At 44.0% G+C, this 19,545-nt stretch overlaps 1 protein-coding gene across 2 annotated transcripts in view; it reads left to right on the top strand.

Moving 5' to 3' along the window:
* The window catches only part of SPAST (spastin), a 615,111-nt gene that overhangs the window by 323,621 nt on the left and 271,945 nt on the right, over positions 1 to 19,545 (top strand). The window lies entirely within an intron of this gene.

Raw genomic sequence — 19,545 nt, 5'->3', positions numbered from 1 at the left:
GTGGGAAAGAGTTTCGCCAAATAGGCATCAATTCATGAAACAGCTCTTCAACTTCCAGCTCTTCAGAGAAATTGGTCTTAAACCAATTAATGCATTTTTCTGTATTCGTTGTGGATCAGGAGGGATGAAGAAAAATGATGCCTTGCTGCATGAACCACCAAATAATTCCTTGTGGACCACATAAAGATATTTTGAATTTGGCACCCTGGCTTCTGATGGTGTGGTACTGTAACAGCCTTGTTTTGTTTGCAGTAGCAGATACAGTGGTAGTGTCCAGGAAAGAATATATGACCGAGTTGAAAATTCACAATTATATTTCTCTATGCGTTTACATTTGTGAGGCCTATTTGCTTTTTCTGTTAGTTTTCTTTGATTATGGCAATGATTAAATCAATTATATGGCTGGGTTCCAAAACAAGCATCATTTTTCGGCTCACCCAACTGTGCAATTGGGCCCTAGTTTATATCTTTCTCCCATCCACCCAGATGTCTTGCAGCAGTTCAAAGATACCCAATTTAAATATATTTTTAGTTTTATTTATTTAGTATAATGTAATTATGACTTTTTTTTTATATACATTTACCATAGTAAAACAATAGAAGTATGTCTCTGAGATTCAGTCAACAGGCTTGTGTTTAGATCTATTATGATCACTAAAGGAGTTGATCAAACTTCATCAATTAACAAACTAAAACCCAAAGCTTTGTTACATGACAAATTAAATTAAGGTCATTGCCTAACATGAAATTGGCCCAAAAAAACTTTTGCACTTAGTAAGTGGATGTTTCGCACTTTACAATACATCATTACCAGAGAATCTACAAAAACGTACTATTCTGGGTATACCAGTTTTGCCACCAATTACTTCACTAGATTTTACTTGATTGAATTTTAATTTTTGTATATGTCCATAGATATTTGTTAAGAAATTTAAAGAAAATAGGAAGGAGTATATGTAAGTTTCATTCTATAGCTGACAAATTCAGCACTGTTAACTTTAGTTACTAAGTCAAACAAAATATGTTCTGTTCAGAACAGAATTCTTTACGCATTTCTTGTAGAGAATATGGTTTCACGTCAGCTGGAATGTTGCCCCGCCTTACGCTCCTGACATTAGCAGTACTAAATAAATGCTCAATGACACTGCCTCTCGTATATGGAAGTAAGGCCAGGCACCCATTTAAAGTCCAAGATAGCAAAGAGGAATCTGGGGCAGTCAAACATTTGTGATGATAAATAAGTTCTTATAGCAAGTGTAGCGCTAACCGTTACACAGATTGAATTCAGATAGAATGAATTCACAGGAGAGACTGCCGGTAGCCTTAATTATTTTAAGGATTTACTTTCAAGTAGATCCAGTTCTCAGCTGAATTTGGGAACCCATATTTCAGTCCCATAGGTCAAAATGGGGACTATTTGTGGCTTTATAAACTTTCAGTTTCGAGGCAAGAGAATAGCCACCATGTTTATATGCAAAGGCTCAAAGTGCACCAGCATGTTTCTCAACTACAGGCAAGGTAATGTTGAGTTGCAAAGTCCATTTCAGCTGCTGTTCAATGGTGATGCGAAAGTATTTAAAATCGAAGACATGTTCAACAATTAGATCATTTAATCTCCATGTGACATACTTTTTTATTTTCTTCTCTTTAGACAAGGGGTATGGAAACACATGGGGCCTCATTACGAATTTGGAGGTAGCCATGCCGTCATTACCGGCATGGCTAACTCCTTACTCGGGTCCGGTCCCGAAAAAAGGGAATTACCGGGCCATTCTGACTTTTGCGGGCCTGGTAATTGCCATTTTGGGGACCCGGACCCGTTACGTCCCCATTCCTTTTTGAGCCCGCATAGGGCTCAATGGGAATGGGGAGGATGCTAACAACGGACCCGTTAATGACGGGTCCGTTGTTAGCATCCTGGTCTGCTCGCGGGTATGCACGTCTGGCCAGATAACGACAGCTAGGGTCGTAATGAGGCCCCTGGTATTGGTTTTGTTGGTATTCATTTGGAGACCATTGAGTTTGGTGTATTCACTGAGTAATCATAGTTGTTCATGTAACACGTTGGGTGTGCTCTCTAGTAGAACAAGATCAGCAAAGCCTAGCCAGTTAATGGAAGAGTTGCTAAGTCTAGGAGGAAACTGGAGATGAGGATAGATCAGAGAGATACAAGTTAAAATGTGTGGGAGCGAGAATGCACCCCTGCCTAACTCATGAATCCACTCTGGATCTTACTTTGCCTGTTAAGCCTAACGCACATTCTTGTGGAGCAAAGAAGAGCTACGATCATTCTTAGCAGCCCAAGAGAATATTCCACCAAATGAGTTTACGGCACAGAAGCCCTTTCTAACGCCGGGCTGAAGTCTACGAATGACAGATATACTGATTGCAAGCAGGTATTCTATGCCTGCTGAATGATGGTCACCAAGGCAAGAACATTATCCAGCGTGTTGGAATACTTCCTAAAACCCTGTCTGGTTAATGGGGATGATCTTATTGGTGTGTATCCAAGTGTTCAGATCTTCTAATAGAACGTGTGCAAATATTTTGGAAGACACATCCAGCATAGCCAGTATCCAGTAATTAACAGGATCAGAGCATGAGCATTTTTTTGTAGACTGGGTTCTATGATGCTGTCAGTTCTAGAGGCCTTTAGAACCAGGCGCACAAGATTGGTGCTAAAGATGATTCGTATAAGCTCCAGTACTTGCAAGGAATATGTCGAAGAACAAATTCCAAAATTAGCGCTATCATCATTCAGGGGGGCATGGCCAATGGTGGTACCAATAATTTGAAAATGTATTATTTGGTTTATAAGATCAATCCTGTCTATTGTCCAATATCTACAGTTCTATGCCAGTCAAAAATGTTGCAAATGAATGATCGCCTAATTAAGTTATGAACTTTTCTTTGGATGAAAGCTGTGTTCATATTCTGCGTGGCTAAGGAAGACATGGTATCAACAGTAAGACAGACACAAGTGACCACAGTTCAAGGGGGTTTATTGAACTTCAAAAAGGGTTTGAAAAACGCCTATCTAATCATAAATCTATAGATGGGAGCAAGCTACGATCATCAAATAATATTAATGCAGTCCTAGTGGTTTGTCAAAATAAAAGGGATTATACTAATAAACCTATTGCCAATCCTTACTGTTGTATACAAATAGTGAGGGAAACGATGTTATGAAAATGAAAAGTGTTCAAAAAATGATATGTTGGGATGTTCAGGCCGTTGGCCTCCCTTCCCCACGTTTTCTGCATAGGATAAGGCCGTACGCTCTAGCGTAGCAGTCTCTGGCTTCTCTAGCACAAGAGTGCAGTTCAAACATTAGCATCAGGGCCTTTTGTGCCCAAGTCCCTTTGCTTTCCAAAGTCTCTTCTTGCAGAGGACCTGATGCGACGAACAAACAAGTTATTTTCTTCTTCAGAATTTTACACTTACTGAATTTCTTAGGTAATTCACTATTAACCTTGGATCCCCCTCAGCCGGGCCCAGATCAGTTTTAACACAATGATCAATCGGTCTTTCGCCGCCGGTGCTTGGAACAATTTAATTCACTTTAACACACTTGCTTTATCCCAAAGCTTTCAATTGATCTCCCTCGTTCGGGCTCGGACCAACTTTCTCTATTTTGTCATCAACTTGCTTTGCAGTATCAACATTGAAGATTTTCGATTGTGCACAACTCTTTCTCCTTTCTCAACTCTCAGATGGATACCTTGGAGACCTTCGAAATGAGCACACATGCGGTCCCGGACCGCATGGTCAAGCGTATCGTATCTTGGTTTCAAAATTCAATCACTCATCTGTTCAATTTGCACTTGCTTCGGTTATCACATGCGGGTCATACACCGTCCCACTTGAGCGTTCATCATACAATGTAGCCGCTTGCAACCTTGGCTTCAATACAGACACGTTTGGTATCAGTCTCCCCAACTCATTGGCTGTGTTTGATTTCACTGGCACTGCTTTGTTGTAGGAGCCAAAGACAGTACCACGGCGGCAAGCGATTCTCCCCGCTTTGAGGTCAAGGGCACTTCCCTCCTTGTGATACCCTTCGGTGTTGCTGTCTTTCTCCTTGTGTTAAACTGCCGTCTTGGTACTGCTGCTTCTTCGTGTGTTTTGCCTTGCTCAGGGTGTGCTCCCATACTCCCCCTTTTACCCGTGTGGTGAAGTGTAATGGAAGTCAGCTGTGTGAGATGGTCGGGAATTGCCCGACCCTGCCTGACCATATTGGGACATGTCAGGTATACGGCTCAGTGTTAGTCCGTTTTCTCTCATAGCGAGCTGTCCGTTAGAAAGTGTTAGTGTTGTAAAAGGGGTGCAGGGGGGTATCCTACCTGGTAGGATGGGGTAAAGGTGTTACAGGGAAAGGGATACCGTGGCTCGCCATCCGGTGTCCCACTCCGAGGACCTCTCACCCAGGTGATCTTCCCGCACTGGTCCATCCCCCGGAACTGGATCCAAAAGCGATGGCCGTGTCCTGGTCACTTGGATGACAGATATCCGGGGACCAGCGGGTGAGACACTCTCAGGTTTCTGACACGTAGTACAAGCTATCTCAACTACTGATCCATATACGTTATAGTATATGCATAGTGAAAGAAAGGATATAAATAAGCAGCAATAAAGAATTAAAAACTGAAAGCTTTGGAGAGATTAATTGCACTTTAGAAAATGCCTAAACAGAAAACACTATTTGGACCGCTAATTTACACCTCAATTTTTGTTTCATATGCCTCTCTGTTTAAGTCCTTTATCTTAACTACATAATTTATGCCAATGTCTACACTTTCTCGCCGGTTTCCAAGGTCCATTCTCATTATTTTCGCCATCATAGTGGTATGGTGGAAATGAACGTGTATTTTTTTATCAACTTTTTGTGTGGATGGACCTCCGACCCCCTTAACCCAAAGTAGGCCCACCTTTTTAAGGAGCGAGTACACGTTTGTCCGTAAAGCAAATTTGTTGTACAAACGGCCCAGAGGATCTAGATGACGCCGTGGAGTCAAACTAACCTGAGTCTCCTGGAACCACACAAGTTTACACATTGTATACATTTTGCAACAGTTAAAGCACTCCCACATATTTTATTACAAATCAAACCCCGACACAAACATTTGGTCAAACCTATACAAAGAAATGTAATCTTTAATTCCCACGCTCTCATTGGACACATTTATTTATCTACCATCCCCTTTCAACATACATATGTTTGCATTAGCTCATATTTACAGCACACCCCTTTTTGGGATTTTTCCATGCTAGGTCAGGTTACACATTCACACAACAAACGTAATTCATTACAAGTTCCAACTGGCTGGGGACCTTTACCACCAAACGTGATGCAAATGGTCTTTGCAAGGACACTTAAACAATATAAGGAGAGGGAGGAACAAACCAGTTCCCTTTGAACTGGCAATACATATTATATCCGCCCAGACTTACTATTCTATACGACTACCAATTCAACATGAATGGCCTCTGGGCCATTCCTGAAAAACTGATTGAAACCCATAAGCCATTTGTCAACTCTGCCCTTAAGCATCCCGTGCACCATGGGACACCTTAAGCCACATCACGGGCATCTCCTGATGAGAGTAAGACGACTTATGCCCTGGGGAAGACGGTGGCAACATCAGTGCGGCTTACCAAATGCGTATCACCAATAACACAACTCTGATGTACAGCTTTAACTGAGCACAATAGGATCACATAGAAGGTCTCACTAGTGGCGTTCATGAGCCCCTAAAGTCCAAAGTGCTTAGAGCATTAGAGCCGAGGGTAAGCAAACTGCTAATGTAGTCATCAAAAACACACTTGATGCTGCAGAGACTGCTGGTAGCATAGTTGTAGAAGGCGCTCTTTGGTGTATATGGCTATGGAGCTCTTTTTTAGACTGGTGACCCGGACTACACTCTTAAACATGCCCATGGGAAACAATGCCTTGTTTGGAAAGTCAGTGGATGATGCTCTGCAGAAAAACATTGGGGCTTAACATTCCAACTACCGTAGATTTTTTGGGCATAGCTTCCCAAGGTCTTCAGGACACTCTGGCTGTGGTGCAGGTTCCAGTACATGGTTTACCAACTAGTGTCCACAATCAACATCAGTCTTCATTTCACAGACTGTTTAGAAGAGGGTGTAGCAGAGGACAGAGACAAAGCAACTAGACCTCTGGCTACATTCTCATAGCAATGACTCCCTATTTCAGGTCCACTCCCATGTCACTCCAGTAGGGCGGTCACATAACCTCATTTGCCCACGTATGGGAGGGGGGGATCACATCAGTCAACTCTGTTGTCAAAAGGGAAAAGGAAGGGTATTGCATGGAATTTCCAGAACAACCATGTGATCGTCCTCTGAGGCATAGGAGAATAAAGTGAGAACATCTACAGATTCTAGAAGCCGAAGAAGAAACCCTACTACAAAATGGAGCCATAGAGCTTGTTCACTAACAGAGGTAAACAAAGGTGTTTATTCTGTGTAATTCCTTGTTCCAAAGAAAGACAAAACGACTGGTGCTCAATCTGAGACCAGCAAACAATTCAAAATGACAACTTTGCAGAATTTCACCCATCTGCTCAAAAGGGAAGACTTCATGGCAACACTGGATATGAAAGATGCATACTTTCGAATTTCAATGCTGCCAGCGCATCAAAAGCATCTCTAAGGTTCAAGATTGGTCCTGTTCATTACCAATTCAAGGTGCTTCCCTTCGGGATCGTAACAGCCCCTAGAGTATTCACACAGGTTGTAGCAGTGGTAGCAGCGCATCTACGCAGAGAAAGCATTCCAGTAAAATTGGTGCTATACAAATGACAAGTACAATTCAGTGTACCCTTATCTGAACGACTGGCTGGTAACTGGAGAGACAACAGATATGTTGGAAAAATATGCAAAAGACAATAGATCTTCTGCATCAGCTGGGCTTTTTCGATAAACAAAAGGAAGTCCAGTCTAATACCCAGACAGCAAACACAGTTACTAGGAGCACTGATTCATACAAGACACCTTAGTATTCCCCCCCCCAACGAAAGTGTTGAAAACCTACTAAAGCTAATCCCTTGTTATGCTGCCGGTTGACGGATAAGTCTGAAAGGTAATGCACCTACTTGGCATGATGGTGTCATGCATCTTCATTGTGCCTCACAAAAGTTTACATATCCATCCAGTACCACAGTGTGTTTAGCAAAAGAGAGATCGCAAGCAAAGGGCAATCGGGGACGTTCTTGTGAAAGTTTTGCAAACAGTGGTATTGGCACTATGATTGTGGACAAAAGAAAATGTTAGAAGGAAAACTGTCAATCCGCCAACACGCATCACAAAAGACACGTCGCTCTCCGGATGGGGATCCCATTATCTACGCCTTAGTCGTAAAAGCAACACCTAAATATTCTAGACCTACTAGTAGTTTACAAGCCACTTCAAGCATTTCAACATCACTTGAGGGGGAGAAATCTGCTCATTAAACATGGACAGCCATGTTTTACATCAACAAACAAGACTGCTACAGAATATCTGGAGACGGAGTCTCCACAGAGGGACAAATCTCCAAGCACAGCATGTTCCAGTGGAACACAACTGCCTTGTCACGCGCTAAGCAGAAAACAACCCTCAGAACACAAGTGGGAGTTGCATCCAGATATATTAAGCAGCATTTTTACACGATGGGGTAATTGCACATCTTTGTCCCAAAAGAAAATGCAAAATGCTTACTACGCCTCCAGGTTCCAAGGACATCATGCTGTGGATTAGTTCGTCAGGGATATTTGTATACACTTTTCCTCCTAACCCCACTCTTGAATGGAGTAATACACAAAATGCACTAGGAGCACTTGACATTGCTAAAACATTTGTCTGTTCCTTCTATCAACCTACCGTCTTCATCAGGTACTGCTTGCTAGTCTATGCAAAGCATGTGGGTCTAAGCAGCTCCACAAGCCTCAGACGACAAATATTCAAATAGTCTTTCTGATGCTCTGCTTAGATTCTCATGCGCCCGCCCATCCTCCCCTCGTTGGGAGTAGAAGTCATCACAGACAACAGGGTTATGTGAGGTTTTCCAAACAATTACTCACACTTCATGCACACTTAAGTCAGAAAAATAACAATCGGGGGAACTTGACGCGTGATGGATCGTGGGTGCTGTGCATGTCGCAGTGGGGCTGGTGTTGCAGGGATGCCCCATTAACGTCCTGTTTCCTAGTATGGGGGGAGGTCATGTGGTGCTTGGGACCAACCTGATGTTGCCCATGCAAAGCTTGTGAATCTAAGCAGATACAAGCATCAGAAAGAAGAATACAGGTATGTAATGTTTTTTGTGTGCTAGCCAGCTATAAAGTCGCCTGCCACCTCAATTCTATGTATATACTGGTGAGTATGAATTTTGCACATAACATTTTTAGTGGTGATGGGTTATTTGGGGCTGGAGGGTGGGTAGAGGGGGTACAGTTGGGATAAAATCTATTCTTCGGCTTTGTTTGTAAAGTCTTTTTATTGACGGTTGTGTTGTGCTCTAGAATAGTGTCAGGAGCACCAGCTACTGACGGGAGTTTTGATTAGAATTTTCAAAACTTTGGATGGCCAGAAGGATAACAGACTGGGTCTGTCAGATTTCGACATCGGTTAACGGTGCACTGCAGAGGACTATGTACCTTGGCAGTGGTGCAAGTATTTGGTTTTTGATGGTAATTTCCTGTATATAACGCAGATTCTGTTAGGAGTACAAATGCATATGAGCGTGAATAGTGTTGGCATTTGTCAGTTGATTTCAATACTTGTTGGGGTATGGTGGTTTTTCTTTACTTCTCGCCAACTTTTATAATACAAAAAGGCACCTGGGATTGCTGATTCCTGTCCATATTTTTTCCTCCAGTAACAATCATGTGGCAATTTTTATCTGTTTAGTTTTTCTATACATTTTGAATGTAGAAATAGAACAATATAACCTGCAAGTTTTTCTTGGCATCCCTAATGACATTGGCAAAGAGGATCTGTCTGCAATTAAACTTTAGCCTTCCGTAACATTTCAACTGAATGTTTGTTCCTGTGTGCCACCACTGATATAATTAATTTGCTTGCCCTAGCCTTGCTTGTGATTTAGATGGAACCTACCTGAAGGTGACTTGTTAACACTGTATGAAAAAGCAAACTTGCCCTGATATTTTGTTCGGTGGGCGGTACGACCTTGGGCTGCTGTTAAAATAATCAAGGGCATACCACATGGGCAAAGCCTATGGTAACCTAACCTTGGATAATATAAAATCATGGACCCAGATTTAACTATCTTTCTTAGCAATCGTACCAAACTTGGTCCAAAAAATATATCCATGTGCGTTTGACTAGGTCTATGCAGGTATCGAAATTAAGATTAGATGAGCAAGAGCTAAATGTAGCTCCAGGGTATCCTGCATTAACCAGTGACCACGAGCTACCACTGTCCCCAGTACATAGTTCTGCAAAGCTAAGGTCCACATAAAATGCAAAGATATGTTTTTGTCCATTATTTATGACCTGTGAGGCAGACATGGTATCAAAACAGACACAGACTCAAAAGTATTCGTTTTAAAACCTTAATTTACTAAGGTTCCTTGGTTGGTGGAATGCCTGACTGGCCCCAACTCTAAAGGAATGGTTCCCTTAACTGATGTTTCTAATGGCCGTCGTTGTCTAATGAGGCAAAACAAGTCTGTGTTTAAACCTATACTTGTGCTCACGCTTTACAAAAAATGTGATGGGAAGTCTTTTTGAAAAGGAAAAATAGCGGTTCGCCAAAAATGGCAAAACCAGATTTCGTTTCAAGTGGTCTTCTCACCAGGTGCAATTTGGTCAATGTCACAAAGATGTACACATTGAACAGGGCTGTTCCAAATACCTTCTCCACAGGGCCATTACAGTGAATTCCAATACCTTCAATGTCTTTCCTTGAGGTTCCCGTCCCCAAGCTTCAACTTGTTCACTTTACTTTCCTCAACGGGCCTTGCAGGGTTCCCTTCCCCAAGCTCAGGCCTCTTCCTGCTTTCAAAACACAAAGCAATATGTTTCGCAGTTCTTTCTTGATCTCTCAGGGCACCCTTCCTCAAGCTTAGGCCCCTGTAGTTGCAAACACCAATTTATCTGTTCAGGATGTGCCTTTTCCATATATAATATGCTTTCATACATGCCATCCTCTCATGGGGTAGAATATGAGGCTTTCGAAAATACCAGGTTCTTTGCTTTTCCTCAACACGACCACTCGGACCCTCCTTTATTTTAACATGCTCCTTTCCCTTTCTCATTCACACTTCCACTGTCCTGTACTCCTTTGTTTGACATGCCTCTTGCACGCTTCTTTCACTTTACCACGCACCCCTGTGCTTGTTTCTCACTTTCCGGGTCACTCGCACCCTTTTTGCATTATTCTTTCCTTTCGTGCCTCTTGCACCTTTTTCACGGGCTTCTAGCCCCCTTGCCATTCACATTAATTAATTGTCCAATTTTACTTTTTCTTCTTGCACACACGCGTGTCTTCCCAGTTACACGCTTTCCCTTTATACTGTTACTAGTATCAATGTCTTTCCCTTAGCTTCAATTGAACACTCCCTCAAACGTAGTCCTCTTTCTTACGCATTTCCAGAGTTACTATGTATCACGTTCTTTACAACACGGCTCTGCAATGCTTTCAGACTCACCGGGCTGACTTCTGTGCTTCAGCTCCACGGGGCACTTTGTTCTGAGGTCAGGGTTGCACCACCTGTCCCTCTGGACCCTCCTGGGCTGTCTCACTGGCCCTGGGGAACAAGCAGTCGCATACACAGGTTCTGCAGGGCACCAGCACGCCTCACGGCTCCCATACGCAGACCCATCTTGGCTCCCTGGAGACGCGGCTCCCTCGCCACGCTTCTGCTTTCTCGCACCGCAGTTACTCAGCGTCGCAGCATCCCTGTTCCTGGCCTCTGGTCCTGGCCTGGGCAACTCTGGCATCTCGGTTCTCCTCTCAGCTCACTCTCCGGCTTGCTCTCCTACTCGCTCATACACCTGTGTCAGACCACACCTTTTATAGTGAAAAGACCAGTCCAGTTGAGTCAGGTGTGAATGGTTACTAGCCAATGCCTGCCCTGCCTGACTGACTGTATAAGTGGGACAACGGGAGTTGTTTCTATGATAGGTTGCCCTAATTTTCCCCATGCTATTCCTATGGGTAATCTTTACTGATCTTGGTTGTTTCTTCCTCGTCTCATATGTGTTGCAAATGGGGAGGGGGAGTTGAGGTGAGATTGGAAATGCCCCATAAAGGCAGAGGGAGAGTAGGTTAGGGTGGTTTTGGGACTGGGGAAATACCATAGCTCGCCCTTAGGTATCCTCCTCCCAATCCCTTGTGACCCTCCACTTAGGTGATCCTCCCTTCCTTGTCCACCCCCAGGGTCGGGATTCAAAAGCGATGGCCCTTTGCTGGCCATCTGAATGGAAGATCCCGAGGGAGAGAGTGGGTGGGAGAATACAGTTGAGTTTCACACACACATTATGCTTTAAATGTCTTACAGATGGGTTTGAATTGGTATATATTATCCCAAATACACAGTTACATTCAGATATGTTTGTTCTGCATCAGTGGGCCTGGGGAACCAAAGATGGCTCTTCGTAATTGTCAAGCGCACCAGGCTCTTCTAGGCCCTATCCAGAAGTTAAATTGCTCCCAGCTCCCCTCAATTGCTCTCAGCTCCCCTCTAGTTTGAAGACCCTGCTGTGTCCTTCGGAGGACAAAGTAGTAGCTGCCTGCACTGCAGTTGTTCAAGCTAGTGGTCATTGAGAAAAGACCGCAAGAGTCATGCTTCTGTGGAAAATAAAACGTGGGTGTTGTGGTCAGTCCACTTTGCTATCCCCTGTACAGTGACTCTACCACACAAGATGCCCCCCGAGCCCCAGCAAGTGAAACCAAACCCATTACAGACATTCCTCCGCTCGTCAACAATTAGAACACCATCACAAAGGCACTCAACAAAATGATCCCCCTTCAATCACAAAAACCCTGAAGCCCCCACCATAAACCATGGTTCAACTGCTCCCTCCTCCCAATCAAGCAGGAAGCCAGATACCTATAAAAAGGCTGGCAAAAGAACCCATGCTCCGACACCAGAAAACCACCTCAAGAAATGCAAACCAGCCATAGACAATGCCAAAGCCACCCATTATCTGCAAGAACTCATTCTCACACCAAATGTACATAACCTATTCAATATGGTCAACTCCCTCTCCAAACCACCTTCCAGTCCACCATCCACTTCAGTTTGCAACTCGCTCATGGACGACTAAAACATAAATACACAACACCACGCAATCCTGCCCCTTTGCACCCCCCGCCCCAAGCTCTCGAACATTCCAAAGACATGGGACGCATTCCACCCCATCGGTACAGATACCCTCATCACCCCTTAATTTCCAAATGAAAACCTGTACACTTCCTGGATAATGAACGCCCACCTCAAGCTGCATCCAACTGCATCACCACCCTCGCTCCCCACTGGCTCAACATAGTACTATCTCCTCTGCACTCCTAATTGGTCAAATCTCACCCCTCCTCAAAACAATGTCTCTAACTTCCCCTAACCCCCCATAATCCCATCACTCGTGCCATACTTCACCAGAATCAGGGAATGATTTGTCACTAACCAACTCCAACACCACAAACAACCTACTAAACCCATTCTAAACTGGCTTTCAACCTGGACACAGCACTGAGACCGATGCACTTCACATCCTTAATGAACTCTACAACATAGGACATAATGTACTAACCACCTGGCACCTGCTCCCCTCCTATACTCATTCCTTGTACTATTTAGGCCCATGGCCCAGCCAAACTACACACACAAACCCAACATAACTAGCACTTGCATACAACAACAATGCCAGGCACTGGACCTAACCCTTATGGATACACAATCCAGTGCGCTCAACCGCAACCCGAAATGCCAGCCAGTTTACACATAAAACACCCAGCCAACATAAGACATTCACATGAAACAAACAACCCAGGCATTGGACCTTACCTTTACAGATGCAACAAGCCAAGCCAGTGCACGCAATCAACCCATCTGCAACCCAATACACACCGATGCAACCCAATACACACTGGTTGTGCGGCCAGTGGGAGTTCTGTGGGTTGTTTATCCCCAGGTTGGGTGTGGCAGGGTGCTTCGATGTTTGCTGACGTTTCATCTGTCTCTTGGTTGAGAAGTTTCAGTAGATTCTATGTGGGGGCATCTTTTGTTTTGTTTGAGTAGTGTGTTTACCAATCCCTTGTTATGAAAGGAGTGTTTGGGTGTGATGGGTTCTAATATAGCTTCGCTTCTTAGAAATGTTTGGGTTGATGTTCTCTTCGTTTTGCGATTTTGTGTTTTGGGACGGGTACATTCATTGTGTGTAGTTCGATGGTTCCTCTGATATCTCCTCTGTCTTTTTTTGTAGTCTGTTTGCTTGCTAATCCGATTGGTTTTTAAGTGGATTTCTGAGGTTTTGGGTCTCATTTTTGTGGGGTGTTTTAACTCCTTCAATGAGGGTTGATGGTGACTTTGAGGTGTTGAGACCTGGTTGGGGGTTCCTGGCGTTCATTGATAGTCTGGTTTTCAGGCCCCGGTATTCCAAGCATTTTAATCTTGACAGTGGTAGAGGGGGAAAAGCCTAGAACAAGTACTATCCTTCGACTATCTTGGAATTAGATTCCATGAGACGGTTTCTGGGCTGCCCACCTATACCAGGCCTGTACCAATTTGGGGAAATATTCTGGGGCACAGTTTTTCATGCTAGACATTGTAGAGGTGCAATTGCTCCAGCTCTACAACTGTACCGTAAGCAGGCTATACTAGCAAGTCTCTATGGTGCGGAATTGTGGGGTTATAGGAACCAAATAGCCCTAGCAAGAGTGGAAAATAAGTACCTCCTTCATATTCTTGTGAGTTCACTGAATTTATTGATGCACTTGGAGCTTGATGTGTATATGATTGGAGAGCAGGCCGCACTGAACCCATTATTATACTGGATAAGGCTATGGAGTACCGAAGGGTTGGGTACTATCGAGAAGCAATGTAATGTGTTTTGGACACGGGGGAGGAGGGTCAAAGCATCCCCTGTTTAGTTTAGATGAATCAGTGCTTTGGGAGAACTTGCATACTATTGTTGGGGTTGTCAAATCTAGGCTAAAGGAAAAAGTAAACATCATAACTAGGCCGAAACTGATGGAAGCAGCAGAAATGCTGAAATTAGGCCCAGAATATTTAACATGTTATATAGATTTCAGACAAGAAGCCTACTTTGACTGTTTGAGGCCACCTTATGCGCGTTCTTTGTTATTTTTAGGTTAGGGTCACTAAAGCGAAGAGCCCTTTGTTTAGCTACCTCAAACTCTTGAGGGTCAGACGCTTCTCCAGGCAGAGTGTGGGGGATAGATCTGTTATCTGCAGGTGCCTCCCTCTGGACGAAAATACAAAAACAAAAAGAAGTAGAACTGCTACCTTCCAGGTTTATACCCAATTTTTATCAATAAATGAAACAAATGAAAGTGGGGGAGCCTGGTATAATTATACTAATGGATTAAATCCCTAAGTTAGTAACCCATAAGGTCTGTCCAGAAAGAAGAAAGGTCAAATAAGGAAACTCACACGTGTCAAAGGTTGTGAACATACAAGGTTTATGTTAAGACAAAAAAACATCAAAGAAACACAATTTGTAAACAATGTGTATGAGACAAATTACAATAATCTAAACAACGAATAACTTGGTGGGGTACATGAGAAAATCAAAAAAACATATTTGGAAGCAATATATATGGGACACATTTTTATATCTAGACAACAATAGCTTAATAAGGTGCATGAAAGAAATACCCATTCAGGCCTTTTAGTGTTTGCTGAATGGAGAGTATTTAGGCGTGAAATATTCACAAATGATTGTATGGTTCTGAGTTTTAGAACATGTTCCATCTATGATACATGTGGGAATCGAAAAGATTTATTGGACCTGTAGTTATATAGGTCCTGGAGTTACCTAGGGAGATGCTTCTATACAAGGAAGCATCTCATCTTGCAGGTGCCAACGTGGCAGGGGGAACTGGGTCAGCTTGTGAAATACAAATGCTGGCCTAAGGATGTTGGTAAAATGAGTACTAATCAGACATATGGATCAATACAGCCCCCTTGCACATAGTACACGTTTCGGCGGAAAAATTATCCCATTTGGAAATGCTTCTGAGGGATACATTTTGTTCTACGTAAACCGCCTTCATCAGGGCGAGTGGGTGGCCCGTGGAAGTCTTCGTGGGAAATAATCATTGCGTAGGGCATGTTGGGTTCATCTTTGGCGTCAACGATGCAGCCGCCCAGAGGTATGACACCCTTGGGATGTATATTGAAGTATTTATTGCTCTCAAAGTTTCACTTCTCATTCTCGGCGTAGTAAAGGAGAAAACTGTCTTTGATGATGAAGAACCTCCGTCTAGTATTTGCAGGGGGCTTGTGTGTATCGGGCAAAGTTGTCCCTCAGGTTCTCACAGACCCCATCATGGTCTTGGAACCACATGTATCCTCCAATATGGGGTATCGAAACGACTTCTTTCAAATGACAGGGATAAAGTCAAGGATAAAGATAACCTCAGTCCTGTGATGTAAATCAGGATGGGTATTCATAGACCCATACTAGCGCCGAAATTTAAGCTTATTCGATGGAATTTAAACCACTTTCTTTCTTCTTGGCCATGTCTTGTAGAAGGAACTCTTCACTCCTGTCGTATCAAGGTACTGCACCGTGAAATCACTGCGGTCCGATGCTGTCTGTAAAGCATATCGAATTTAATAAACATAGAGGACAGACTTGTCTAGTACGATCTTTCAATGGAGTGATGGAAATAGGACTGAACCATGAATGAGCAGAGAACAAATACAAACATATGTATGACTTCCACTACCAAACAGTGCCGCAGTTTTCTAGACCTCCTGATTTCTAAATCGGGTGACAAGATAGTTTTCCTCTCTCCCTCCCTTTGGTGGTGACGGGGACACGTTATCTGAAGAACTCCCTCTGGACGGCCTCCCTGCCCCTCTCAGACTTAAGCCAGGCCGACTGAAGTTCCGGAAGCAGCTCAAGAGCCCCTTTTTTCAGGCTTCCTTGCACTGCCTCCTGGCCTACTGCGCACTTGGGGGCTATAACTGTACCCCTGCAGCCCCCTGCCTCCTTTAACTTACCTAGAGCCACACTGCCCTGGCTGCACTTACCCAGAGCCTTGCTGACCTGATCGTACCTCCCCGCTTTTCCCCTTCCTTGCACTTACCCCTCTCCTTCCCCTTGCACTTCTATTATTGCACTTGCACGATCCGAATGACACGAGGCCTAGTAAGATAGTGTGTCTTGTCCTCCCTATGTCTTCCCTCCCTTGTCTTGTGGCGCCTAGTAACACTTTTGTACAGATGTGTTTTAAATGCCATATCATATCATAAAGACTGCTGCCTTAAATCCACTCCCCAGAACTCCAACCTAAGAGTCTTGGATATCCGCGCATTCCCAGTCCACCATTTCCTTTTAGGTTTATGTATAATCCCACTCTAAATTCCTGGTTTTTGATATGAGACTGTAGCTCTCTGCATGTAATTGGTTATTTATAACCTGCTTAATACCCAGAGGTTTGTAAACGCGGACCTGGGGTTTGAACCTGAGTTGCACTGCATCGTCTTGCTTTCAAGGCGAGCAGGTTGCCCTTGAGCTATCCTCCTGTCTCAAAGTATAAAGAAATCCCTATATAAGAAATCCCCTGCAGGAGAGTATACCAGGCAGATGCAAGTGGCAAGAGTGTTCATAAAAAGTAAGTCACTGGCAGAGCACATAAGGTATATGCTTATTGTATGCTTATTGTGAACACGTATCTTTACAATATACCCCTGTCAGGAAAGCATATCGGGCATGAAGATGAACAAAGTTTTAAAACAAGAAATGTACTCAAAGATATCCTGATCAGAGTACGTCAGGAAAAGGCAGAGGAAATGTATTAAAGGTGAAAAAAGCCTGTCAGGAGGGTTTTTTTGTGTGCCAGTCGTGTTGATGCTCAAGAGACTGAAAATCCTGAACGGAAGCCAGAGTGAAGAGAAATCCAGGGGGAAGGGAAATCACCCTCTGGATCAAGGAACTCTATCCTTTGGAACCTTTTGTGTTGGAGTTAGCATTTCCTTTTTGGAACATTTATACATCGCTCAAGGCCAAATTTCTCCATTGCACTATAGAATTCATTTGTTTTTAAAGAATGTTTTATCTGACAGAAAATGTGTATTGAAATCTGACTGATCCTTAGTTTTGGTTTTAGGTAGGGAAACTTCTCTAGTGCAGGGACAAAGAGGCATTCTCCTAACCCCCTTTTATTTTAATAAGTCTTTGACCAAAACTATGAACCCCTTGTGTCAGAGTTTCATTCCCGACTCCATACAGCTCCTTGTTGCATTGATCTCTGCCCTATGCCTTCACCAATGTTAGCAGCCCTCTATCGGCGTGGTGGGCTACATTTGCATCTATCTAGACAGCTGATTGGCAAGGGCCCCTCTTTGCCATGTGCTTTGGACGCCCCATCTGATGTCCTCCCCAGTTGATTGATCTTGTTCTTGTAAGGAAAATGTTGACGTCCTGTCTGTCTGACATTGCATGGACTCTATATGGATCACTTTAGTATGGGCTACCCTCCCCCAAAGAGGATCTTGGAGCTTCAACAAATTCAGATGCATTTTCATCCTTGCAGTCAGTCTTACAGTCCCGGGAGGATAGCTCAGTGGCAACGTGCTCGCCTTGGTAGCAAGACGACACGAAGCAACACAGGTTCGACTCCCGGGTCCGCGCTTAGAAACCTCTGGGTATTTAAGCGCACTATAAATATGCAACTAAGAAAACAACAACAAAAAATTCTGTAGCAGCTCCTCGATGCCCCCGGGCTGTGTGAGTGCTTTAAAAATGCAAATAAATAAAAAATAAAAAAACACTGGCTGTTTCATAGGCCATTGGAATTCATGGCCTCCTTTTTATCAGTAGCCCACGGTCATAGTGATGGAAGCTTTTGTTACCTTCCCCAATCTAGGCAAGCAGGCTAACCCCTAGCTTTTCTGTGTCATCTAGTGTTGGATGTGGTTCTCCAGCAGGGTATCTTACATGGATTCACATGCTCATGAATATTCCCCGTCAGGCTTGGAAGCCTCAGTAAGATCAAAAGCAGTTTTGCTTTAAAGCTAAAAATTGCTTGTCACTTATGCAGCCTATTGCTGTCACTTTGGGGTCATACTTCCCCAATCTAAGGGCATTCGTCGTCCTCTGCTCCACCCCCACTATGCAATGGATATTTCCCATCTGTGAAAGGCACAGTGAGAAAAAGCAGTGGCTGCGAACTCTCAAGTGGTTAATAACCACTGAACAGGTTATCAAGCCTTGTTCTATCGAGAGAGGGGCGCCGCTACCTTTGCAAACCAAATTTCAAGGAACCTGGGATTGGTAACCCTAGGTCTCCTGGGGGCAACCAGACGTGGTCTCCCTCTCAATGTGCTTAGAGAGGCATCAGCTTCACCTCACTGATGATCCCCAACAAGGGTGAAACACGTGTATGGGGTTGCTGGTGGTACTCTCGTTCAGGTTGGAATTGCCATTGCATTTCGGTGCTGGACTGCCCCTGGGCAGGACAAAGACTGATATGCAAATGGATATTTCCCATCTGTGAAAGGCACAGTGAGAAAAAGCAGTGGCTGCGAACTCTCAAGTGGTTAATAACCACTGAACAGGTTATCAAGCCTTGTTCTATCGAGAGAGGGGCGCCCGCTACCTTTGCAAATCAAACGTTATAGATATGCCTTTTGAAGGCATAGACCTGTTCGGCAAGGCTGTAGATGAGACCCTACAGTCCATAAAGGCAGACACAGATATGGCATGCCATGGCAGCCAGCAAAGCTTGCTCCAGCCGGACCTAAAAAGGAGCTGAAACCACCAGATGGTGAGCAAGTTAAGATGGCTGTCCAGAGTGTTGGTGTTACAGCTGTGAGAAGTCCAGATTGTAGTTCACAGCCTGTCTGGTGCCTTGACCCAAAAGCTGACCGGAGACAGAGCGCACTGGAGAGAGAGTATTCTGGGGGTGCTATCCCGCATCCTGGTGTTTGCGGCAAACCCACAAGAGGAGCTTTGACCCAGAGAATCTGACCGGAGCCACTGTTCTCAAGCCAGGTTGGGCAGCCTTTGGCTGAGGTGCTATGATTACTGCAGTCTTAAAACGACTCGGGTAGGGAGAAGATCCCACCCATAAACCTCTTGGGCAAGATGTGCTTGCATTGATAAGTCTAAAGAGGGGTTCTTGCCCTAATATCTGTGTCACATGGTTGCAGATACCCAGAGCACTGTTTATCGTTGCAATCTTCTACCAAGCCTTAGGAAATAAATGTGTGGGGGCCACTTTGAGACTGTGAGCACATAAAGGACCCTTTCCTGGGTTCAGACACCCCAGAATTGTTAGGATTCGACTAGCGACAGGATATTGGACTGAGGCCGCTAGATCTT

Source organism: Ambystoma mexicanum, chromosome 4p (genome assembly GCF_040938575.1).
Source record: "Ambystoma mexicanum isolate Mex_15411 chromosome 4p, UKY_AmexF1_1, whole genome shotgun sequence".
Lineage (NCBI taxonomy): Eukaryota > Metazoa > Chordata > Amphibia > Caudata > Ambystomatidae > Ambystoma > Ambystoma mexicanum.
This window is presented reverse-complemented; position numbering and strand designations above follow the sequence as displayed.